Genomic DNA, 24,486 nt, shown 5'->3' on the forward strand with positions numbered 1-24,486 from the left:
TCTCTATGTCCCAGCTCACCAGGGATCGGTCTTGACCTGGGAATAAATGGTGGTTGACGTGATTTGCTGACTGGCTGTGAGAACAGAGTGAAGATTTGATGAGGAATCTAAACAGAAGTCAGACTGTGGAAGGAAGGGCATGGAGGGATGAAAAACTCAGTGAAGACTCCCTTCCCGGTGTTCTGAGTGCTGGGCTGGTTACCGTGAGCAGAGCACTAGCTCTAAGAACACATGCTGGAGTTGGGATGGGAGCTGGCTGTCCAGGCTTCCTATGTTGGAAGCTTTGTCCTCCGCACAGCGCTGCTAATGGCTGGAGCCTGTTGGGAAGAAGGTGCCTTGACACTGGTGACTGAGGCTCTGAGGCAGTAGCAGCAGACTCACAGTTTCAGCTCAAGAGAGAAGTCTGGTCTACCATTTCGAGTGGGATGGACAGACAGACAAAACTGCTCTGGGAGAAAAGAAGCAGCCTCGTGCAAGAGTGCAATGATTCCAACCTTAAAGGGAGGATGAGAAAAAGAAGCAAGAAACAGTAGTCTGAGGAGATGGGAATTCGGGATAGGGGGGTGGGGGTGGGGGGTCGGGAGGATGGGGGTGTTTCTTTGGAAAGGTGGCAACCATAAGGTCTGAAAACCAGCACACTGGATTTGGCATTTGAGGTTTTCCTGGTGACCTTCTTTTAGAACACTGTGGAATAAATGTAAGATGAGGAAGTCGCAACAGGGCAGGCTACCCTTCAAAAACACCAGGCAGTGGAGGATTGTAATCACAAATAGCCATGCTTGTAAGCCAAACAAACACAAGAGGCATACTGGTTGGAAGGCAGCCAGGTTGGGTCTTCCCAGCTGAGTTGGGGGAATGTTTCTGGTAGCTGTCATCCTAATTTCTGTCCAGAAGATGCCAGGTGCTCGAGGTCTGGCTAGTGATCAGCCCTGCGGGGACAACAACAACACACCCCAGTGGTGAAGGGAGGGTCATTTCGAACTCAACATCTGGGCCACAGCTGCCAGTAAGAAATAGAGTGCAACACTGCTGTGCTTCTGAGGTTCTGAGCCTCCAAAGATACAGAAGAAGTCAAACCGCTCATAACGTCTCTGGCACTTATTTTACTGTTAAAAGTTCTCTTCTCCACCTTTTCCATCTGGTACACACTGTCAATCTCGTCTGCTCCTTACTCCGCAGCAGAGCCTGCTTCCTCAGTCCCTCTTCTCTTCCTCCTACAAACGCCAGCATATTTGTGCTGAACAAAGTAGAGTTGGGGAGACAGTTGTGCGGACCATATTGACCAGGGCTGGGCTCCCCACCTGTAAACGGGTGGTTAGAGGAGGTTTACCATGGACAGGTTCATGATGGACATTGAGCCCCTTCCCATCTACTTCCAAATTCTGCGCCTGCCCAAAGGGTACTTTCTGTTTCTGTCCATTTGGGGAAGTCACTTTTTCTTGGTATTTAGGGAGCCAGGAAAAGAAAAGTCATTGGGTTTTCACGTTAGGCTTCAGGTAGGGCTGTGGCTTTTGACCAACAATAACGTATGACCTTGTGGTCGGTTTTGGACCTACTCCAGGGAAGGTGGGACCTAGGGGAAGGGACAAGAGATTCTGGTGCTATGAAGAGGTGGTGGCACATGGGACCAGAGACTGGAGAAGCAGTGCCGGAAGTTTGGATTGGCTGGATGTTTCTAGGAAGGTCCCTGTAGTCAGAGCATTCATCAACATAGCAGGGGTGCAGACCTTTTAAGGGTTAAGAGCACCCAAAAAAAATAGAAGTAGGAGGAGGAAGTGGGGCGCTGGGTCGCAATGCGAGAAGGAAGCAGCTCATCCGAGCTTCCTCTTTCTCCTCCTTCCCCGAAGCCCCCACCCACCCCTCCTGCGCAAACAGAAACGCTCTTCCGTCCCCCCCTCCCCGCCCCCGAACCTCACTTTACTCTTGCAGGGCTGTGATGCTCAGTACTGGTATACCATCCGAGGCCTGTAGTTCCCAGGGAGGTGGGGGTCCCAACTCAAGCTAACTTCTCAGTTGCTTTGATGGTACCGGCCTGAAGCGACCCGGCCACCAGAGGGCGAGAGAGGCCGGCAGGGCGGCTAGTTCTGCCCCGACCACGCCCCTGACAAGCCCCGCCCCTACGGCACCGCCTCCAGGGGTTGTAGAGACAGGACAGATGCTGGGACTCCAGCCGCAGCACAGCGCAGCGCGGTGATCTGGGCCTTAATCTAACACCAGGGACTCGCCGCTGGAAAGGGGCTCGGCGCCCGGAGGGGACTACAGGTGTGTGGCTGGGCAGTCAGGGGGGGTGCTGAGGGTACGCGTGAGAGCTCGAGCCAGAGAAGGTTGCGACCATCCTGAAGCAATGTGCCCCAACTGCAACTGGACAGTTTTGCGGTCTTCCAGTTCCGCAGTTAAAGTCCACCTCGGGGACACGGAGCATAAAACCCATGGGTGGGTTGTTCCAGAAGCAGAAGGGGCGTCCCGGGACTGCTCATCAAGATTTAAGTATCTATGAGATCAAGTGTGTGCGCAGCCTTCCTGCTGGGTCACAGGTCACCCTGTGCTCTGGAGTTAAGGAACCTGTAGTCCTCTGTCTCTGAACTCTTTGGGGAGCGTGGACAACAAGAGTCCTTTGGCATCAGGATCTGGGCGTTGTTCTCAGTTGAGTCTCAGGCTGCCCCATATTAGTGAGCGTGGACCCTCAGACACAGCTGCTTTTCTAGGGAATTGCGCGCCAAACACTGTCAGAGAATCATTGTTTACTCGCTGGAGACACGCGTGTTGAATATATGGATGTACGTGCGCATACACGCGTGTGTGCTCCAGTGCTGGCACGATGGCCAATCCGAGGGTGGTGGCGGTAGATATGCAAGAGGTTCAGGACAGTAGGAGGAAGGAGGCGTTCAGAGGGAAAAGGAAGGCAAGATGAAAGCAGCAGGATGTGGTATGAAGTGAGTTAAGCCTCCTACGGGAGGAGGGGTGGCTTCTGGCAACTGGGGAGCTAGAAGCAAGCCAACTCCACCTGGAAGCTTTTTCTGAATGGCTGTCCCCTGCTTTGGGCTTTGCTCTCTGCCTGCTGTGGACCACTTGGTAGGGTCAGGTTCCCAGAGCAGTGTTGTACTCCTGCAATGTCTGTCAAAACAGAATCTCGGGCCCCAACTGTGCACACGGCTTTCCAAGTTTAAATAAGCCATGCTGGTGGAGCTGTAGCTTGGGAACCATGTGTCAGCTGGAATAGAGACCAGAGTTCCAGCCAGGTCAAGTCCTGGTATATGACATTCCTCTGCTTGTCTCAGTCTCCTTATCTGTAAAATGGGCTGTATACTTCTGATCTACAGGGCCATGTGGGAAATGAAAGGAGACAGGTGCAGCGAGAGCTACACAGGAGATGCCCACTTATGTTTCTTTCTTTTTCTTTTTTTGGTTTTTTGAGACAGGGTTTTTCTGTATTGTTTTGGAGGCTGTCCTGGAACTCGCTCTGTAGACCAGGCTGGCCTGGAACTCACAGAGATCTGCCTGCCTTTGCCTACTGTGTGCTGGAATTAAAGGCATGTGCCACCAACGCCCGGCTGTCCACTTATGTTTCTTACAAGTGCATAGAGCAGCTTTAGTTAAAGAGTCTCATCTAAACAAGGGGCTGAACTATGGCCTATGTATATGTGCATATGTAGCCTGGTGTGAGTTCTCACATTTGCCATAGAAGAATGGAAGAGCAATGCATATTACATATAAGGACTTATCCTAATTTGGAGATGCACATGTGTTCACATTTTATTTCTATATACCAGTTATTATTTAAAACATTATTATTTATTTTGTGGGTGTGAGTGTACATGTGCATGCTTGTCATGGTATATGTGGAGGTCAGAGGGCAACTTGAGGAAGCCAGTTCTCTCTTACTCTTGAGAGTTCCAGGGAACAAACTCAGGTTGTCAAGCTTGGAGGGAAACCTTCTCCCCTGCTCTGTCTATTTGTGTTTTGTTTTGCTTTGTTTTGTTTTTGAGACAATCTCAGTCTGGACCCCATGTTGACCTCCAACTCAGTATATAGCTGAGACTGACCTTGAACTCCAAGTGCTGAGATCACAGGCAGTTCTGCTATGTCCCACTTTACAATGTTAAAGTTAACATATTACAATTATAATGAGCCCCAGTGTTTTTTCCTTGTCAACACAAAACGATGTTTACAATTAATAGCATCTTACAGTCTGTTAATACAGGGTATATTTTACAGATTTAGGGAAACGTTTTAGAGGTACATGGGTACACACAGAATCATGTCATTTTCCTATTCTGCATACATTTAAAAGCTTATACCTCATAAGCACCAACCTTTTTGTGATGTCTAGTTTTTTTGTTTGTTTGTTTTGTTTGCTTTGCTTTGCTTTAAAGACAATTTCACAGCATGGCCCCTAGCTGACCTGAAACTCACTGTGTAGACCAGGATGGCCTTGAATTTATAGAGATCTGCCTGCCTCTTACTCCCAAGTGCTTTTTGAACTGCTTTTCATCTGGGATTAAAGGCATGCACCATCATGCCTGGCCCTACAGTATCTTGCTTTAAAGACAGTGTTGGCTGCTTTGTTAAGTAGAGCACACCAGGTCCTATATAGTAACGTCTCCAGAATGTGATCAACTAGTTCTAACCCGCCCTTTTCTTTCACCCCTGGGGCCTGCTTCTGATACATTTCCCACCAATTTCTCTTTCATCCTTCTGTGACTTTCTCCCTTTGGCTACAATTCTGTGGTGTATTGGGCACCATGCTAAGTGCTTTGTGCCCTTTCATATTGATATCCCCACTGAGATAGCTGTAGCCATCGCCCCCACTTCGCAGATAAGAAAACGGGTGCTGAAGCCACTCAGAAAAATGCCAGGCCTAGGCTGACTCTAGTATCTGCTCTTGACAAGACAGGAGCAAGTTCCAGTGGCAGCCTGTAGTTGTCAAGTACACCTCTTTCTCTCTCTCCCCTCCTCCTCCTCCTCTTCCTCTTCCTCCTCATTTTTCTTCTTTTTCTTGGCTGGCAATTACCTTTTGGATAACTGGGATTATATGTTAGGTGACTTCTGTGCGTTCAAGGCATAGACATTACAAGGGGATGATAAATGAAAAGTAGATAACTTTCATAGCTCAGAGCTTGAGGCTCCTAACTATCATTTGGGTCCCAGATTCTGGTCAATGGAGCTTGGCCTTAGGGGGCCTCCTACATCACATTGCTATGGTGATGGGAGATCTCAAATCCACCCCCAGCCTAGGTCCAGCCTCCTGCTTTCTCTTGGGAAGTTCAGACCTCAGCTATGAAGATACTGTTTCATCTCCCCAGCTCTTCCCTTTCTCTATCCACCCGGTGAACAGAAAATTCCTCCCTCAGAGGCCAGTTCAAGCTCTATCTTCCAAGGTCTTTCCCAACCCTACTCTCACCCTGCAACACTAAGCTACTGTCCTCCATGGCCTCCCGGTATAGCACTGACTGCCTTGACCCACAGGGACTTACCAGGGACCGACATAGCTATGGCTGTTCACCATCAGTGTGGCTTCAAGCTGTCACCCCTTCAAGCTGAGTCTCCCTGGGATATAAGGCAAGAAGCCCTCCGTGCACATCCCCAGCAGAAGCTGCAGGATAGTGGTGGGGTCAGTAGGGTGGGGTCCCTAGAGACTGTTGTGCTTTTCATTTTCATGTCCTCTGGAGTCTTGTTATTGTATTGACCTAGGCAAATGAGCTTGTGTGGTTTCTTCATGGTGGGGTGAGGGGCAGGGCTGGGATGTGAGGACTGGAGGTGGATTCCAGCCTAGGAGGTCCTGTTTCTACCTCACTCCTCCACCGTAGCCACACAGCCTTGATTACAATCAGATGCCTCTCTGAGTGTCATTTCCCCTGTCTACATGGCAGCAGTGTGCATTCGGTCCTGCCTAACCTTCCATAGTCAGCACTTTCCTGTGGAACATGTTCAGTGTACAGTCATGGACCAGGCCCAGAAGACACTCGAGGGTAGGCATTGCTCCTGCCTTCAAGAAGATGTGGTCTAGTGGTTCAGGACACCCAGGGATCATCTCATTCTAAGTGTGAGGATTACGTGGTGCTGTAAGAAAGGGAGTTTGGGGTTTAGAATCATGTCATATTTTGAGACCTGAGAGATATATAATAAAAGAATACTCATGATAATAATAACATGACATTTTCCACATACCTGCTCATGGCTCTGTGGTTATCTTCCCTCATGAGTTTGCCCCCCAACAACTCAGGGTGTATGTGTGATTATGAGAGGATCCCTTCTTCTGAAATTAAATGTCATAACTGAATGTCATGACTTTCCTCCACATCTGACACGAACCAAGGATTCTTTTCAAGCTCCCTGCCTTTCCCTTGTCCCAAGGTGGAATTTGTGGACATCAAGGTCTTAAACACCTTTGCTGTGAAGGAAGGCTCCCTCTTCTTTCTCTGTTCATTGCTGGACAGCATGTCCCGCTCTGAACTCTTTATAGTCATGTTTTTCCTTAGTAGCTCAGGGAATCTCTCTACCCATGGGAAAGTCTACCCATTGTAGCCTTGCCTTTATCCGGTCCCTCTTGAGAACCGTGTTCTCGCCAAGTTCAGGAACCCAGCTCTTGATTCTCCATATCGTGTAACAAGGCTCCTGGCTTCTCCATCTTCCAGCTTCCACTTCTCCATTTAAATCTATCTTCCCAGAACCCCGACATCCACTCGGACATCTAGCTGGGTGTTTGGTGGAGTGTTTGTTCCTGTGTGGCTCTGTGGTGTAGGCTCTTGTCAGGCAAATCTTCACACAACCACTTCCACCCAACCTGGACGTGGGTAACCTCCACTTGGGGTTTTCTGTATTAGTTAGATCACGTCATCTACACCTACGGTTCTTCTAGAAGAGTTTCAAACACTTTCTAGCGCAGTGGTTCTCCGATAGCCTTCCTAACACTGCAACCCTTTAATACAGTTCCTCATGTTGTGGTGAGTCCCAACCATAAAATTATTTTCATTGCTACTTTATAACTGTAATTTTGCTGCTTTTATGAATCATAATGTAAATATCTGTATTTCTCATGGTCTTAGATGACTCCTGTGATAGGTCATTCACTCCCCCCCAAAAGGATTAAGACCTGCAAGTTGAGAACCACTGCTCTAGGTAGTGAGCCCATTTGATATGCTGATGAAAGGGTAAACAGACACACACACACACACACACACACACACACACACACACACACACACACACGCACGCACGCACGCACACACGCACGGATTTATGGCTAGGACTGGGGGACAGAGAAGACATGGCCACTATCCGTTCTTTGCAACTTATGTCTACAAAGCTGCGTTCCTGGAGATTGGTTTGTCTTTAAGACTTCCTTCCTTTGTGAGTGTGAGACATTAGCAGTGAAGTAATGTGTTTGAAAGATGTTCTCTTCATTTGCTCATTTGTAAGGAACATTAAAAGCATGACTGAATATCAAGGCTGTCAAAAATATTTTTAAACATATTCTAGACAATTGTGTTCTTGCACCTTGATATGGGTTTATATAACACATTATACTCTTTTTTAAGTTTCTTTTTTAAAGATGTATTCATTTATTATGTATATAGTGTTCTGGCATGTAGATGGTTGTGAGCTACCATGTGGGCACTGGGAATTGAACTGAGGACCTGTGGAAGAGCAGCCAGTGCTCTTAACCTCTGAACCATCTCTCCAGCCCAACACATTATGTTCTTAACTTCCTCACATTGAACCTTGCGTTTCTGGACTGAATTCAATTATGATTTTAAATACAGTACTAGGTTGACTCAGTGTGAACCTCTTTAGGAGTTTGGAGTCTGTACTTAAACACGTTAGCTCCCCAGCATTGTCAGACACCTGAGATAACTGAATCATAAAGAGAAAGGAATGATTTAGTCTCCAAGTTTTGAAGCTTTCAATCTAGGATGGGTTGGCTTCATCGCTATGAGCCTGTGGTGTGGGAACAGGTCATGGCCGAAGTGAAATAGAATAAAGCTCCTTATGTCATGACTAGGAAGCCAGAGAATGACAGAGCGACTCAGAGACAGATACAAGAGAGAGACAGAGAGACAAGGAGACACAAAGAGAGACGGAAACAGACAAAAGAGAGACACTCGAGTCTTTCAGTCTCCTACACAGGTGCAGTACAGTGACCGAGAGACTTCTCATTAACCCCCACTTCTTAAATGCCCCATCCCCCCTCAGAGAACTAAACTAGAGACCAAGCCTTTAGGGTACACATACCTTTGCGGACCATCTAAGGTTCAAATTTACCCCAACACATGGTGAGTTTGCCCTCACTGTTATTATTAGTTTCTAGTTTGCTGCTTTGCAAGGTCAGCTTGGAAACACTTCATCTCTTGCACCCTGGGACAACTTGCCAAGCAGGACAGGAGTCCTACAGCCATGATAGCTGTGAAAGTGGGGCGTGAGATACCACTCCTCCTGCCTCTCCTAGGGATGGTGTTTGACCAATGCTGTACAAGATCATTCAGTCGGGGAGTGGTGGTGCTCGCCTGTAAGAGAGTTGTCATGAGTTTGAGGCCAGTCTAAGCTACATAGCAAGAACGTCTCAAATTTTTTTCAAGTTGATTATGCTAAAAAGCATTATTCAAATGTAAGAAGTTTAGTGGCCTTGAGGGAACAATTCCTAAAGCTGAGCTCTTCCCTCAAAAGTCCCACATCTCTCTTCACAGTGTGTTCCTCCTGGCTGTCAGAAAACACCCCTGACCATGGTGACTGCCACTGGAGGCTAGATCTTGTGCACAGCCTAAGCTTGGGCTGTGGATTCTACTTGGGGTCTTCTGCTCTTTGCTTCCTCTGGCATACTAAGTCCTCCTAAAAGTCATCTGGGCAGTATCCATCAAGCTGTCACAGTCAGCCATACCACCTCCAGTGAGCCAGGTGTGAATGGCCTCTTGAATGTAGGACTTTCAAGCCAATGTTTCATAAGCCTTTGAATTTTGCATTCATTTCTGTACTGACATCTTGGGAGATTCATTTTGAGAAAACTAGTTCAGAGTCATGGCCCATGACTGTGCTGGGGGAATTATATGGTGGTGGTGTGACAGACCCTCAGGCTACTAGAAGGAGCAGGAGATGTGATGGTTTGATTGTACACAGTGACCTCCTCATCTCTCCCAATCTGTTGCCTCCTGGGCCAGTTGACTCCAGGATTCTCACCTGGAAGTTTCTAGGCGGCTCTCTGGATGCAGCCTTGTGGGATCTGCTCTGAAGGCTCAGCAGAAAGGACCTGCTCATCCTCTCCTGGTGTCTGTTGTGACAAGACTCCCTGTGACTATAGATGCCTTCTCAAGTCACAACTGTGACAGTCCTTATTGTCAGTCACGTCTTGATTGGACAGTTTCATCTATAGTCACGTTGACTTTATGTTGGCAAGTTCCAATAGCCTCTTTCTTGCCTGCATCTTTCTTGAGCCTCCCTCCCTCCCTCCCCCCAGTATACTATCTCTTCCAGGCTACATATCGAGAGATTGTCTAAAAACAAAACAAAACAAACAAACAAAAACAACAACAAAAAACCCACACAACTTTTTAAAAAAGTGATTGTTATGAAACCTAACTTAAAACTAGAGGGAACGATCCTAAAACTGAGCAGTTCCCTCAAAGTGACTCTAACTTGTGACCCTCCTGGAATTGCAAGCACGTGCCACTGAGCCTTACTTCTTGGAAGTCTCTATGGAAGTTTGATACATCTGTTGTTAACTGGAGGTTTCCCCGCCCCACTCATGCCTCTAGCCAGCCAGTCCTCTTCTGGTCTTGGTCCTCTCTCTCCCTGGACATTCTTCTCTTTCTCATCCCAACCTTTGTCTCCACAGCTTATTATGTTTTCCCTTAGATACACTGCTTCACTGTGAACACACATCTGGGACCTAATACACTTCCTCTAAGGACTTCCCTCTTTCTGTTTCTTCTGTAGCCCAATTCCAGTTCTGAAATCTCCGGCATTATCTCCGATGCTGCCCAGCATCCGTCCCCCCACTCTGTCCCATTGTGATGACCTCCCTGGCTCCATGACTCTTTTATCTCTTATCTGCCCATCCTTTCCTGTGATGTCCGCTTGGGTTTTCTTCACTGTGTATCTGTAGTGGGCTTTTGTCACAGGCTCTTCCTTTCTCTATCAGGAGTCACAAAATCTTCCTTACTGCAACCAGACCCCTTAGATGGCATCCCAATTGGGGAAAGCCTTGGTCTTCCTTAGGATACCGTAGAGTCCGACTGTGTTCTTTATGAAGTCACGTCCTCTCAAGCTCGGTTGCCCCCAAGACCTAACATGCTCTTGCCCCACCCCTCGCCCCTGCCCCCCAGCCTTTCCTGGTAAAGAATGTTTTCAAGCCCTTTCCCCAGTCCAGAGTCCCCTGTGCTTTGGGAGAGTAGGCATTTGTCTGTGTTCAGTCAGTGGTGGTTGAGGTTCTGACTGGCCCCATGAAGCAGCCAGTCCAGGAAGACCTGAGCCTTAGCCATGGGGGATAACTGATAGGCTAAACTGCCCATATTTGAACTCTCTGGAAGGGTGGTGTTTTCGATGCAACTCTCCCAGGGGCTGTACCTTCCAAGAATCTGACTGGCTTCTTGAGAGTCGCTGACAGGTTCAGACACCTGCGTCAGTGCCTTTCTGGGACAGGACAAGGCAGGTGTCCTCTGGGACTGTTTCAGACACCAGGAGCTCTGGCCACCTGCAGGTGCTGACCCTTCTGGGGATCCTTTTGTAATCTTTAGTCCATTTAGCATCAGCAGAGGGTGGGGGAAATCCTGATGAACCTCTCCCCAATCCCTGACAAGCCCCAGTCCGTGACAGCTTGAATACAGGAGGCTGGGGAAGTGTCTGTTTGCAACACACTATTTACATGGCCTAGGGGCTTCCTGTCCCGCCTACCCAGTAGGCTGTGGGGCAACTAGGAGCTGTGTTTTCAGGAGGAGTGAAACAAGAAATGGTTGGGGGCATTTCTGGGGGGTTCTTCAGACTTCTGTAGAGGTGCCTAACCTACCCGACCTAGGATAGGTTAAGGGAGATGAAGAATACATGTGTTTAAATTGGGAAGAAAATACTATAAAAATTATGATTGTTTTACATAGTGGCCTTCATAACTTGTAAAACCACAAAGTGTGTTTCACAGACACAGCTCTGTTCCCACTGGCTGGGAACCCTTTAGGACAACAACAGAAACAAGCTACCTTCTCGGACTCCAAGAGGACCACGGACCAACATGACTCTCTCTCTCTCTCTCTCTCTCTCTCTCTCTCTCTCTCTCTCTCTCTCTCTCTCTCTCTCTCTCTCTCTCCCTTCCTTTCTTTCTTCCTTCATTCTTTCTGTGTGTAGTGTGTGCATGAGTACATGTTTGCATGTATGTACACAGGTGTCTGGGGTATGTCCACATGTTTGCGGAGTCCAGTGGTCAATGTCCAAAGTCTTCTTCTATTGTTTTCCATATTATTTCTGTTCAAAACAGAACAGTGGACCTGGACCAATCCAGCAAAACGAGCTGGTTGTTGAGCTCCAGGCATCCTCCTGTCCCCGCTCCCCACCTCCCCCACTACGCACACTGGGATTGAAGGCTTTTATGCCCAACCTTTTTACATGGTCTCTGGGGACCCAAACTGAGGTCATCATGTGTGTAAGACCAACACTTCATGGACTAAGCCATCTGCCTAGTCCCTTCTACATTTTTCTGAAGGAGAATTGTGCTTTGGAGAGGAAAGAGGCATTTCTCTGGGAAGGAGTGGTCTGTGGGAAAACCTCTCCAGCAGACAGAACTCCCATTTCTGATTTGGGGTTCACCTAGATGGAGGGTGCTTTCTCCTCTGTGTATACATACTTATATGGCCTGAGGAGGCTGACATGGTCTTCCTGTCCTCTCATGGAGTGTGGCAAATTCTGGGGCACCTCACCATTTGCCTGGATCCATTACTGTGTCACCTACAAGAACATGAGCTTGTGTTTAGGGCCCCTTATTGTCCACAGGCCCTGATGCAAGTATCTGGAAGGATCTTGGAAAGTTCTTTAGGTCTCCTTGGCCAAGGGAATAGGAATGCCCTCCACATTTCTCTCTAGAGAGAGGCCCATCCCATAGCTCAATTTTAAAGAGACAAGGATGTTTTAGGTGCATTATTTCTCTGAACTCATCAGAGAAAGGATGGAATATATGAGCCACCCAGCTTCAGGGCTGAGGTGTGAAGGCTTATATGACAGTGATATGCTGGACTGTGGGTTACAATGTGAGAATATTGGTTTGTGTAAGAACATTTGCTATGAACTTTAGGTAAAAGAAAACAAACAGTGATAAGGGTGTGGCCTTTTAAAGGATAAAATATAATAAAAATATCCAGTCACTGGTTGTGATGACACATACTTGTGAACCAAGTACTTGGGTGATCTGAGGCAGGAGGATTACCATGAGTCTTAGATGTATCGAAAAATCAACCACCTGCTTGAGAAAGGCAGAAGTTGCTATGAGGGCCTGGAGGAAGATGTAATGTGGAGTTGAGCCAGCCTGCAGGTGTCAAGAAAACATAGTTCTGAAGTTGTGAGACTGAGCGCAGGCCCAAATTATGTGACTTATTTGGAAATGTGTGAAATGCTTGTTCCAGAAGGTGCCTGAGCCAGATGCACAAGACAGTGGGGATGTGGAGGAGCTGCCCTCAACGGACCATGCAGTGATGCACCAACTGCCATTGCTTCCTTCATGTTCCACTTTGACCCAAGGCTCAGAGCTGCCCTCTGAGATGGATGTAGCTGCCCGAGAATGCCTTTTGAGGGCCAAGGCTAAATTCTGCAGTCTGCAGGCTCCTCTGAAGGGATGCTGAAAGACTTGGTTGGGTCTAGGGTCACCATGCAATGATGGCCACACTTTGGGTCTAGAGTTCAGCCTCTTCAGAGAATGCCATCCATGCCTTTCTCTTTCACCTATGTTTTCATAGATAGGGATTGCTTCCCCTGGGCTGTAGCACTCCTAAGATTAATTCGGAAGATGAAGGTGGGAGCATCCCTTTCACTGAAGTGTTTGCTGTCTCGGAGGGAGGAAAAGTAGTCGTGAAATGTTTTTATTCTCATGGTAACCTTATTGGTCGGTGGCAGATGTTCCCTAGTCTGTTACTAAAACAGGATATGGAACTTCAAGTAGACATCTTAGCCATATTTGAGTGAATCCCCACTGACACATGAACTTCATTGCTTCTGCCTTGGAATACACACATCTTGAAAGCCCTGTGAAAAACAATGAATAAACAACAAACACGTGTGTCAGGAAGATGGTTCAGCAGGTAAGGCACTTGCTGCACAAGCATGAGAAATTGAGTTTGAGTGCCCAGAATCTGAGAAAAGCCAGGCATATCTGTAATCCCAGCACCCCTACTGGGAGGTGAAACCCAGAAGGTCAGGGGCTAGCCTGGTGTACTCAGCAGTTGCAGTGAAGAGGCCCTGTCTCAAATAAGGTGGAGGGTGAGGACCTAGCCTGAAGTTACCCTATGACCTCCACACATGTGCTGTGGCTTGTACATGTGTGCACTTACACATAAACATGCTCACTTACATCCACAATCCATCATACGCACATCAAAAATGACATGTTGTCCCAAAAGAACCATCTCAAGTGTCCATTGGTAGACAAATGTATACATTCCATATGTACAGTGGAATATTCTTCAACTGTAAAAAGGAATGCATTCCTAACACCTATTATAACATGGATGAGCTTTGAATTCATAACAATAAGTGAAATAAGCCAAACACAGAAGAACAAATACTGTTTGCTTCCACTTGTGTGAATGACGCACTACTGTCAAAGTCAGAGGGATGGGAGGGAGAGTAGAGGCGGCCAGAAGCTGAGAGAAAGGGGAAACAGAGTTAGTGTATAGCATGTATTATTACGGTACAGGATGATAAAAACCTGTAAGGGATGGAGAAGAGGGTGCCTGCACATGATATGAAAACACTTCACCACTGAGTTGTGTATTGTATGATATTGCATATTATATCATATGATGATATTTTATATTTTGTATATTTTAGTACATTTAAAAAAGATGGCACCACACACAGGTCCCAACAGCAGAAATCTTTAGTGTTTTATGATTGATGTCCCTATAGATAAAGATGCTCAACCCTCTGCGTGAGTCTCCTAAGTTAGCAAAGGCACCACGGATGGAGCTACCATCAGGATCACGTTTGTTTACAGTATCACCAGATTGTTACAAGACTGGCTACAATTCAGGAGCATTGTTTCTGGAGCAGTTTTCTTTGCTTTGTTACAAATCAACAAATCCCTTCTAACCACTGGAGTTTCAGGAGTCATCTAAGTATTCAGGAACTGCCTCTTCACGGCACACAGAGGATATCAGAGAATATCACCTGGGGGCAGGTGGATTCCCATGATTCTACCTTTCCCCCTCTGCTCCCCTCTTAACTCTTACACATCTGTCATTTTCTCCAGTTTTACGGATGCTTAGCAGTGTTTCTTTTTCTTTATTTGTCTGAGATGAATTTATCCACACCTACAACCCAAAGTGTAATATAAGCAGCTGGTCCTGGAGTAGGCTCAGCAGTAGAGTGTTTGCCTAGCATGTTAAGGGTTCTGGATTTCATCCCCACTACTTCAGATCCTTTTTTATCAGACTCTCCCCCTCAGTCTACCTTCATCCTGTGGTTCCTAGTCAGTTGAGTGTGTCACTCGCCGGGTCAAACTTCAGCTCCAGCTCCACAGGGCCCTTGTATAAGCCCTTCCGTTCTTAGTCTGTCATCAGAGACCATTCACAGTCTACCACTCCAGCCCAGACAACTTCATCTAATGTGTCTGTGCCATGCTTTAGTCTTTAATGCAGTGGATCTCAACCCTTTAATATGGTTCCTCATGTTGTGATGATCCCCCACCATAAAATTATTTTCATTGCTACATCATAACCATAACTTTGCCACTGCTATGAATCATAATGTAAACATTTTTGGAGCTAGAGGTTTGCCAAAGGGATTGTGACATGCAGGTTGAGAACCACTGCTTTCAAGGGTTCTTGAGCTGCTAGTAGCTCCTTATAGGAATTATATGGTCTCCCACTCCTTGCCTTTCCCCTCTCCACTTCTCCCCACCCAGGACAGTTCCTCCTTCTGGAATACTTTCTGGAAGCTACTCCTCTGTAGAATCTTGGCCAATGTTCATTCTCCTGCCTCCAAGTCCCTACTGCATCTCCGCTATAGTGAACTACACTGGGGCATGGAACCTTTGAGGCTGTTTCTAGTTCGAAGTCCATTTTGGATGCTTTTTTCCTGTGCTTTCTGGCTGTGTCCTAAGCCTGGACCACGGTGATCTGTAGCAGAGTCACCGAGGGGGTTTCTGTGTGGAAGTGGTCCTAGCAGGTTACAGTGCTATCAGCCACTGTGAGTGTTCATGCTGCTGTAAGCCCTCACATACACTGTTTGCCATCTTCACTGCAGCCATTCTTCTGGGCCTGTAGTGGCATCAAATTGTGGTTTTAATGTGCATTTCCTTTGTGACTGATCAAACCGAGTGCCTCTTCATGTATATAGAGGCCAACTGACTTTCTCGAGGTATCGGCTTGAGTATTTTGCCTATTTTTCTACAGGGTTGTTTGTCTATTTTGGAATTTTTGTTGCTGCCCCTGTGACATTAAGTGATAACCACTCAGGATCCGCCCTTTCCCCATCCATGAGATTTGTGGAATTTTGCGCTCTCAAAGCCTTGGGAGGTCCATCAGATAGTAGACCAGAAGTTCTCAATCTGTGGGTTGCAACCCTGTTGACAAACCTCTATCTGCAAAAATATTTATATTACAATTCCTAACAGTGGCAAAATTACAGTTATGAAGTAACAATGAAAATAATCTTATATTGGGGGCCACCACAACATGAGGAACTGCATTAAAGGGCTGCAACATTAGGAAGGTTGAGAACTACTGTCATAGACCTTTAGTACACATTTCCTATGGACTTAATAAACTACTCTTGTCCCTCACTGTGTGATAGGGCAGCCAGTCTCCTTGAGGAAACGCAAGGCAGTGGAGATCTGACTCTGCCTTCAACTGCCAGGCTGGACATCTCCTGCTTTGAACTTTGAAAACAACTTGCAGGGCCTCTAAGGTATCTCCCACATCCTTCTCAAACCTTGCTTTTGTAACATGTTCACAATGTAGCACATGCATTCATTTGGGGTCCTCCCTTCTGTCTGAACTTACACCCTGGCTTTTGTACATCCCCTTACCTCCTCCCCCAACGACGCCACATGCCTGCATGACATGGCTTTGGTTTTCAGTTTTCTTTCCTCTCAAGTGTCAGCCTCTTGGAAATCTGCTTCCTCAAAATCTGTGACTCATTTTCTGCACCTAGTGTTGTCTTCGGTGAGGACTACAGACTCGAGGGTGATGCCCACATGTCCTCCGGGTTTGCCTTTCGCTTCTGTTTTGTAAAGGTTGCACTGTAGTCAGAATCAAAGACAGCAATTTCCACAGTTGTCTGTGATCTTCCAGATGAGAGAAACAGAAAACATAGAAGTTTGAGTTTAGCTGAAAGATCTCATTTCAGCCTGATGGGTCTTATAATTCCAACTGAAGCCCTTGCTGTCTCTAGATGGTGGCTCTGGCTTTATGACCCAGGTAAGGAAGGCAGTGTCTGAACCTCAGTCCTAATGTTGTCATCTTCTTTTGTCTTCCTTTGAATTTCTTCATCATTGTATTCATCCATCCATCCACCTATCCACCTACCCAGCACATGTGCCAGCCATGATTCTAAGAGCACCTGGTATTGACATCCTTTTTTTGTTTGTTTTTTGTTTTTTGAGATAGGGTTTCTCTGTGTAGACCTAGCTATCCTGGAACTCACCCTGTAGACTAGACTGGTCTTTAACTCACAGAGATCTGCCTGCTGCTGCCTCCTGAGTGCTGGGATTAAAGGCGTGCACCACCACTCAGCAACATTCTTTTTTTTTTTAAATTTATTATTTTTGTTTTATGTGTATGAGTGTTTATCTGCATGGGTATATGTGTACCACGTGCATGAAATAACCAAAGAGGCCAGGAAGAAGGCATCAGATCCCCTTGAACTGGAGTTACAGACAGTTATGTGGGTACTGGAACTGAACCTGGGTCCTTGGCAAAGCAGCCAGTGCTTTTAACTATTAGACCATCTCTCCAGTCCCTTGTGCTTACATTCTTAAAAAAGAACAAACTTGTTTTTTTTTAATTTATTTACTTCATGTGTAGGGTCATTTTGTCTGAATGCATGTCTGTGCATGACAAGGGTGCACGGTGTCCTTGGAGGTTAGAAGAGGACATTAGATCATCTAGAACAGGATCTACTTTGTGGTGGGAACTGAATCAGGGTCCTCTGCAAGAGCAGCCAGTGCTCTTAATGGTGAAGCCATCTCTCTTTTAAATAGGGCTGCAAGGAGTGAGACATGGAAAGCTCAGTGAGAATCTAGAATGTGCCAGGCACGGTAGTGTGTGTCTTTAATCCCAGCACTCTGGAGGCAGAAGCAGGCAGATCTCTGTGAGTTTGAGGCCAGCCTGGTCTACAGAGTGAGTTGCAGGACAGCCAGGGAGACATAGTGAGACCCTGGTTAAAAACAAACAAATAGAAATGTCTGGTGTGTGACTTGTTGATGGGGATGTGGAATGAAGTACTGAAGACAGGACCTGCGGGAGTCCTCACAGACAGCGTATGAAGCCTGGAAAGAGGAGCAAGAGTGAGCCAGCAGGAATCCAGAAGGGCCTTCAGGCAGCAGTAACAGCGAATGCAAAGCTCCGGAGGCAGGAGTAAGCCTAGTGTGCTGCTGCGATTGTTTGGGTCCTCAGAAAGCAGTGACGTCATGCCAGCGTCACTGGAGCTCAATGCTTTCAATGGACGGCGAATGTGTTAGTCATCTTCGAGTTTGCTACGGCACCAAGCAGAATTTCTTGTGGTTGTATCTGCTAGATAAGAAAGGGTTTTTGCTTGAATGCATGAGCATAGGGTGTACAATCTGTGATTGCTGCCATCATCTTTAGTTGCCTAGTGCATGGCGCCGTTTCTTTCCTCAGAGGCTTTAACTGAACACATGGCACAGTGGCTTCCGGTCATGTGGCCTGCTCTCTGTCAGTGTTTCTGTCACAATGCCTACTGTGTGTGTTCCACACTCTATGGCTGTGAAAGAAACTGCCCCGAAATGTAGTGCTGCATGATGTTATCTACTTCCTGAATTATGGGGGTGTCAGGGGTTTGATCTGATGTAGTGGGATGGTGTCTCTGTGCCGGCGATGTGTTCAGCATTTGGTGCAGCCTTTGGTGTGGAGAGCAGAACTATGGATTGAGTGCCTATAGATTCTTCTCTTGGGCTTCCACGCATCAAGGCAAACTCTAGGTGGAAGAGGAGAGAGGCACTGCCTTGCTATTCATGACCCGGTCTTGGAAGCTACATCAGGCCACTTCCATTGTACCACTGACTGTCGCAGTCCCTGGCATACCTCAGTGTAAGGACAGGGAAGTTAAAATTCACTTCTTAAGGAACTAGAGTCTACTGGATTGTAGAAACACCACTATGACCATCTTTGGGCACCACAATCTTATCGTAACCCTTCTGTTTTCTTGTTCTTGTTCTTTTGATTTTCGTTTTGTTTTTGTTTGAGACCAGGTCTTACTACATAGATTTTCGTTTTGTTTTTGTTTGAGACCAGGTCTTACTACATAGACAAGACCAGTCTGGAACTTGCTACATAGCTCAGGCTGGCCTCAAACTCACCATCCTCCCACCTCAGCTTCCTAAGTGCTGGACTTACAGCCATGCCCATCTGGTTTTCCTATGGTGAGTTTTCAGGGGCTTTTCTTTCTCCTGCCAACAGGAGTGCCTTCAGCTCCCCCTGAGTCAGTCATGGAAACTACTGGCCAAAGGACTGCCAGGAGCCAGGTGGAGGAGTACAGCTTTGGGGTTGGTGCTCTGTCCCCTAGGAGCAGCATGTAGAACAGGGGTAAAGGTAGACCTGTTGGTTTGCCAGGGTGGATTCCTCTGGAGCTGGCATCTGACTAAATGCTGCACAGAGTGGCTGGTCCCCAACAAACCCAATGAGTCCTGGATGTGCCATCTGAGTGGGGAAGGGCCAGAGCCTGCCTCGGTGGGCAGTGTGTGTTCCAACTCTCCCTTAAAAGTTAGAGAAGGGGGCCAGGCCAGGCCTTTGTAGTGAGAAAGGCCTACTGGGAACCCAATAGACACGTGTTTGTTAGCCTTCTAGTAGGGAAATGTGTATTGAATGAATGAAGGAATTGCTGTACATTTTTTTCCCTCCAGTATAAGGGTCCAGTGTCTATGTGAGTGTCTGAATGTTGGTATGACAGGTTCCTGGGCCTCCAGGATTGCATTTTAGCAGGCTGATGGTGTCTTGGTACTTCCTGCTGTGGTCAGGTGCCTCTGAGGTCTGCAGACAGGTATGGGGGTGGGGTTGGCCTCAGGAGTTTCATGTTTCTATATTACTAGTGATTAGGCTCCCATTCCCAACTTTCTAGGGAAAGCAACCCTCCCCTACATCATTCCTGAACAAAATCTTGGAATGTTAGTACCTGGAGAGACTTTACTCATGAATCAGTTCTGAATTCTGCTTTTCCAGAGAAGGTCCCTGAAGAATGGGGCAGGTGTGGAGCCAGATACATAGGAGATACCCAACAAGATTGTGTCCTCCGGGCATGGCTGAAGAATTTTGTTGTTGTTAATTCATAGGTGTGGCAACCATACCATCAATGAAGAGAATATCCTTGGCCAAAAGAGATGCACACTTGCCTTAAATACCAGCACCTGGGAAGCAGAGGCAGGAGGATTTCACAAGTTTGAATCCAAGTTGGCTACATGACAAGCTCCAGGCTAACCAGGGTTACACAGAGAGACTCTGTCTCAAACAAAGCAAAACAACAAGAAATAGGTGCACATTTGCTAATATCTTGTTATGTTTCATGTGGTTCAGTGGAATGAAGGCATATATTGAATGACATTTCCATTGATAATGAAACAGGTATACCATGACATTCCTGTAACATTATAATGGAGCTGAAAAATTACTATTGTCTAGTGACATGACTGTCAAAAAATTGGAGCATACCACATTACTCATGCATTTGTGATGATGCTGGTGTGTTACTAAACACTCAAAGGACAGAGTGCATAATTACGTAGGGTGATAATACCTCCATGATGACAATAAGTGATGTATGCCACTGCTACTGGTTTATATGTTTACTATATTTTACTTTTTAATATTAGTTTGGAGTGTCTTCCTTCTACCTATAAAAATGTTCACTGTCAGGTGCATAGCCTGTTGTGCTAGCCACAGCTTCCTGCATCTTGTGCTCATGTTAGGGCATTGTAATGTCTGCACGACCATCAAATCATCTAATGATGCATTTCCCACACCATAGCCTAAGGATGCATTTCCTAAAGCAAACATTGTGTTTGTTGTTTGTTTGTTTGTAGAGATAGGGTTTCTCTCTGTAATAACCCTGGCTGTCCTGGGAACTTGCTTTGTAGACCAGGATGGCCTCCAGCACAGAGATCTGTCTGCCTCTGCCTCCTGAGTGCTAGGATTAAAGGCATGTGTCACCATGCCCAGCTCCTACAGCTTATCTTAAGGATGCATTTCCCCTGTTGATAAGTAACACACGACTGCATTCAAGACACAATATGCATAGCCTGCAGCTTAGTTTTATATGATTCAGCAGGGTGTATGTGTCTCTGTGTGTAACATGAACATTAGATCCACCCAGCTAAGGTACCTGCCAAGCAGGAATAAGACAGAAAGAATAGACTTTAATATCTCCTCCTTTTCTCCTTCTATGGCTCCCTGTTTACTGCCTGCCTCTGTCCTGTGAGGTGCAGGAGGATTGAGCTGGGCAGCAGTCTGAGCTTGATTGGAAATAAATTGCCTGCTGTCTGAGCAAGCAGGGTGGAGTGAGCAGGGTGGAGGACCCACCGGGAGGTGGCATTTTCCAGGCCCTCAAGTAACCAAGTGTGGATATGGAGGTACTGTGGGGGTGTGGGCTGTGGAGGAGAAATTAAATATGAGGCAGGTGTGAAAGGGCTCTCCCGGGGACAATGGCAGCTTCCTGGATAGGTCTGGGCAGAAGGCAGCAGACATGCTTTCTTGGAGAGGCCAAGAGACAAGGAGAAGGCTGGAGGTTGATCTTCAGCCCCAGATCAGGCCTGACTGTCCTGCCAGGAGCTTTTCACTGGGAACCTGGGAAATATCTGTAACAGAAAAGGGGGACGCTAGGCACTAGGAGGGAGGGGAGGCCTTGTGGGAAGCTTCCTGAGTGACCTTGCTTCTACTTTTACCAGTTTCGTGTTGCCAAGGAAACACAGCCCTACTGGTCTTTTCCTGGAGCCCTTACACCATCTTAGTAGACATTCCCAGGGAATGTGGATTGGCCTGGCCAGGGGGAAGCCCCCCACATAACCCTCCCCAGAGGGTTCTCTAAGAATGGAGGATCTTCCTGTTTCTTTATCTTGTGGATGGCACTTCTGACACATTGGTGCGTTAATGTGACAGGTGGGATTTGAAGCAGCCCTGGGATGAACTGGCAGGTAGAAAAGCGTTCTACCGGCCGGGCGGTGGTGGCGCACGCCTTTAATCCCAGCACTCGGGAGGCAGAGGCTCTGGCAGGTGATTCCCGTGCCCGGATCCTCTCGGGATCCTCAAGCTGCAGAGTCTCGAGGTGTTCTGACACATCCTGTGCCCCAGCCCACCACTGGTTGCTCTCGAAGCACAGGCCAGATGTGCAAATTCTGCGGCTGTGCCTGGGGCGAGTGCAGTACGGCTTGCTTTTCTTGGAAATCATCATTGATTTGTTAGAAAAACAGGAAACATTGGGGCTGCTGGTGTGCATCTTGACTTTTCTGTTTTTGTTTTTTGAGTTCCTTTCATCTGTCAGGCCCAGGTTGTTTGGAGGGCGTTGCCAAGCAACCCAACCCTGAAAGCCTCCTCCTGGCAAATCTTTGCCTGTCCACCCTCCTCTCTTCGCTTCCCTTTTGGCTTTTGTAGCCTCCTTCCTCAGCCCCAGGGACTGCTGTGGAGATGGGTCAGATGAGGTAACCATGGAAACATGATGAAGGATATCAAGTTAAGCTATCCTTCTACGGAGTGCCTGAGCCTGCCTCCCTCTGCCCCAGCCCCACCCTTTCACTGTGGTTGGACTAGAAATAAAGCTGCCTCTGCTATGGAACCTGCTGTGGCCAGGGCAGCTGGAGTGGTACCAGCTGCTTCTCCTCTTGTGTGACATTGCCATTACGGGAAGTCCTTCATCTCTGAGTAGTCAGATAGAAGCTGGAGGGGCTTCCAGTTATCACTTTTCTGTTCATGGGGACACTGCAACTGAAAGAGTTAAGAAAGTCTCCAAGTTCCTGGAATAAAGAGGAAAAACAAGGAGGAGAATGATTGTGGCTATTTGTGTATTGGATTTGTAGGAAAGCTCTAGAAAGTGCTGCTGTTTCCTAGAGTCACCTATGGGGTTTTCCCCGAGTCTCTTCAGGTCAAGGGTAAGCCCTGAGGATGTCTGGTGGTTGATTTAACCAGGGTGCTTTGCTGAAGCTATCTACCCCATAATATGGCAATGTGGAAAACCCATCTTGTTCTGAAAAAACTATAGCCCAGAAGTTATGTGGCATACCCCATTGTCCTCCACTCTCCGAGCAGGGCCCTGGGACATGAGATGTGCTGTGCCTCCAATCATGAGAGGTCCTGGCTTATTTTGCCTTCTCTACAGATATCCGCCCCTGAGCTTTCATTTATTGCTGTAATCTTGACACCATGCCTCATCCCGGGGGAGCTGAACTGAGGGACTGCCCTTTTGAACTCATATAAGAAGTTTGATATGAGAGGTGAGAAACTCCCCTCACCACCCTGGGGGTGTTGCTTAGCAGAGGCATTGAACTATCCCTAGAGACAGGGTGTGGGAGACAAGCTTAGGTGGGAGCTGGTGATAGGCTGTTAGAGAGTACCCAGAAAGCAAGTAGATTGTGGGAACTCTGAGCTAGACAGGGAAAGTGGCAGCAAGGTCACAGCAGGACTCCAGGATGTGAACATCAAGACAGATAGCAGGCCCCAGGCCCATGTCCCCATTCCTCAAGGTTTCATAGCTACAGGGCATCGGGTAGGACTGGAGCAGAAAGTCTCACCTAGAGGCCCATGAATGTGGCTGGAGGACCGGTGACATCATTTTTGTCACTCATTTATAACTGAAGGTTAGTGTTCCCTTTCAGTATGAACATAGTCAATAAGCCACAGTCATATCAGTAGCACCTGTGTCTTTGTGACCAACAGAAATCCAGATGTGTAAGTATCACTCTACAGTGGTTGCAGATAGCTTCTGTTGCTTATGCTTTTTAATATTTCAGAGAGGTGGTAGGAACCAGACTTACTGCTGGGTTTTTGTTATTTAGTGTATTAGAAGGATGTTTATGTTATTACTTTAGACACCTGGTTGTTTTAAAATAATTAGCAATTGTATTTCCATGGCGTGTTAGTTCCTTGTCGTGTTGCTATAGTTTCTCAGCTCCCCTTCTCTCAATGTTATTATTTTATGTATATGAGTGTTTGGGCTGCATGCATGTCTTTATATTCTTGGCATAACTTGTGTCCATGGAAGCCAGAAGAAAAGCACTGGATACCATGGGGTAGAGTTATGAACAGCTTTGTGGGTACTAGGAGTCAAACCTAGGTCCTCTGGAAGAGCGAGGGGTGGGTATTCTTAACCCTGAGTCATCCCACACACCCTGCTTCCTTTTAAAAATAACTTATCTATTTTATTTTATGTGCATTGGTGTTTTGCCTGCCTATATGCCTGTGTGAGGATGCCATATCTCCTGCAACTGGAGTTACAGACAGTTGTGAGATGCTATATGGGTGCTGGGAATTGAACTCAGGACCTCTGGAAGAGCAGCCAGTGCTCTTAACCTCTGAACCATCTCTCCAGACCCCTGCTTCTCTCTTTTTTAAAGCACAGTCAGGACCCTAGCTCATGGGATGATGGGTATTCCCACCTCCATTAACCTAATCTAGAACTAGAACCTCCCTCAAGATTTGCCTAGAGGTTTGTTTCCATGATGATTCTAACTCTTATCAGGTCAACAGTCAACATAACCATCACACATGGGATGCGTTTCCTTTGCAATTGTGTAGACTTAATCTCATGTATTTAAAACATTATTCTGAAGAGGGTTTTGTAGACTTCTCCAGACTGTCAGGTAGGCTCACAGCAAACAATCAAACTAAAAACCATAAGGAGTGCTTATTACTGGAGCAGTTAGGTCAATAGTTCTAGGTGTTCCCTGACAGCTGAGAAGAGTTGGGCTCCTTGAATTCTCATATTGGCTCTCACTGGCTATAGGTTTTGAGAAAGTGGCTTTGTTTCTCAGACCCATGGTTTCTTCGCATGTCAAATGGGGATGCATAACATCAGGCTGTAAGGATTGTTCCATGTACAAGTGGCTTCCTGCTTTGGCACCTGGTAGAAGAGGGGTTC

The 24,486-nt window shown here is 46.9% G+C and overlaps 1 protein-coding gene and 1 long non-coding RNA gene across 3 annotated transcripts in view; one reads left to right on the forward strand and one right to left on the reverse strand.

Annotated features, from left to right (window-relative positions):
* Positions 1-809: 809 nt before the first annotated feature.
* LOC121141374 lies at positions 810-2,143 on the reverse strand. The gene is made up of 2 exons (XR_005878268.1): positions 1,917-2,143; positions 810-1,301 (listed from the first exon to the last, which is right to left on the reverse strand). It is a non-coding gene; the product is annotated as an uncharacterized LOC121141374 (long non-coding RNA).
* Positions 2,144-24,486, forward strand: part of Pik3r5 (phosphoinositide-3-kinase regulatory subunit 5) — a 60,711-nt gene continuing 38,368 nt past the window's right edge. Inside the window, exon 1 of one of the 2 annotated variants that reach the window (XM_040748918.1) lies at positions 2,144-2,262. The gene's annotated coding sequence lies outside the window, so the exon portion shown is untranslated. The remainder of the gene's footprint in view (positions 2,263-24,486) is intronic. The other variant, XM_005067593.4, reaches the window with a different exon arrangement.

Source organism: Mesocricetus auratus, unplaced genomic scaffold (genome assembly GCF_017639785.1).
Source record: "Mesocricetus auratus isolate SY011 unplaced genomic scaffold, BCM_Maur_2.0 Super-Scaffold_100007, whole genome shotgun sequence".
NCBI lineage: Eukaryota > Metazoa > Chordata > Mammalia > Rodentia > Cricetidae > Mesocricetus > Mesocricetus auratus.